This window comes from Dipodomys merriami, unplaced genomic scaffold, assembly GCF_024711535.1.
Source record: "Dipodomys merriami isolate MVZ:Mamm:240054 unplaced genomic scaffold, mDipMer1.0.p SCAF_331, whole genome shotgun sequence".
Classification (NCBI taxonomy): domain Eukaryota; kingdom Metazoa; phylum Chordata; class Mammalia; order Rodentia; family Heteromyidae; genus Dipodomys; species Dipodomys merriami.
Window position 1 is genome coordinate 269,384 of NW_027204838.1, and position 1,816 is coordinate 271,199.

At 35.7% G+C, this 1,816-nt stretch overlaps 1 pseudogene; it reads right to left on the reverse strand.

The window, feature by feature from the left end:
• Nucleotides 1-287: 287 nt before the first annotated feature.
• LOC138842236 (U6 spliceosomal RNA) lies at nucleotides 288-387 on the reverse strand (annotated as a pseudogene).
• Nucleotides 388-1,816: the final 1,429 nt, after the last annotated feature.

The following is a 1,816-nucleotide window of genomic DNA, read 5'->3' on the forward strand; positions in this document are numbered from 1 at the left end:
TTCATTGATAAATGTGACCTTTCAGATTGCATTCCACATAGAAGAATTTTAAGACTCCTTTTTTTCGTAGTTTCTTATATTATTTTATTTCTTTGGGATAAAATGGCAATATTATCTAATTTCAAGTTTTGTAGAAGTTATACTATGTAAAGGCCTTTCTAAGGTGAAAATTTAATACACTGATGTCAAACTAACCTTTAATTCTATGAATTACATGTATTGTTACACTTGTACTTTTGTAATCAACTTTTTAATAACTGTTTTTCATATCTTGCATCAGAAAAATGAAAAATATGGAATACTTCACAAATTTTCATATCATCCTTGTGCAAGTGCCATGTTAATCTCTGTATTGTTGTAATTTGGGTAGACCTGCTGCTGAAGCATGTAGTATCCTCTAAATTTAAGTAAGTAATGATACAATCTTTATACAGGCATTTATCCATGGTTGCCTATTTGTAACAAGGAACCCTTATTGTTCCTAAAAATGCTATTGATCTTATTTCTCTAAGTACAGTGGAAAAAACTTATATAGTTCGGTCGATTGCTCACATTTACAATTTTTTTGTCAATGACTATTTTGTCATTTTCATTTTAAATTTGATCATACTTTGAAGCCTTTACAGCTAAGTCCAAAGGTGGTGGCTTTTCAAGTACTTATTTATCAACTGAGTTAGCTTTGTGGAGCTAATGGATTCAAAGTAAGCCTTGCTTAAGAGCTACTTCTAACTTTCTGCAGCTTAAAATTTCCCAAATGAGCTCTTGCTGGGACAAATGTCTACCTGAACTGTGAAGACTCAGGGTCTATGTTGAGGGGGCAGAATGATGCAGGCTCCAGCCTCGGGATTATCTGAGGACTGTGTTTGGGATTAGGAAAGCTCTTGGAACGCCAGGCTACAGAGGGAAAATGTTCCCTCTCCCTTTCTCAAAACATGTCACAGACTCCTGGGAGCTGAGGAAGTGGCTCTTCTGCTTGCTTAAGCATAGATGAACAGCTGGTCAAGCATTTTCCTGAGATTGGAGATGTGGTTTGAGCTTGCTCTAAAATAGTTTAGATAATAATATACCTAGACATTCTCTCATAGGTTAAGTAAAAATGTATCTGTGGAAATCTTTTGTGTGAATGTTTTCTGACCAAATCTTGGAAAATATTATGCTTGCTAGTCTTTAAATTCCCACTAACAATAAAGCACAGCATGCAGTGGCAATTGCTCTTTGCACTCTGCATCCCCTGTGTCCTGGTGATTTTGTGACCCTTACCCAGGGACCCCAACGCACTAGACATTGACACTGAACCTTTACCTTTCTTCCATGTAGGAACAGACCAACCAGAATATCTTACCTTGACAGCATGGATTGTCTTACTGGAACAAAAATAATCTTAGTTACAAGGGATCATAGAGAGATAAACAGTTCAGACAGAATTGTTCAGAATGGAAGGTATTTTATCAAAACATAATTGTTTATTATACGTATCATTTCAAAAGTAGCTAAAGCCAAGAAAGTGAAAAAATTGTTCATAGGCATGATTACCTACTGTCCTGACCTATCATCCAACCAAGCAGGAACTTACACTACTGACATTCTATCACCAAATATTGCAATAGCTCCTGGAGAAGTCCATATGTTTCTCCTCGATATTAGACCTTAAATTTGTAATGTTTTAATCACAGTGTTTCCTCTTGCCTCTAGGCTGCCTGTCTACAAATGGTAAAGCTTTAAGTCTAACTCTACCAAAAACTGAGGTAGAGATAATGGAATAATACTTTAAAACAGAGTTGCCTTTGATTCCCTAAACACAATACAACAATGCAAA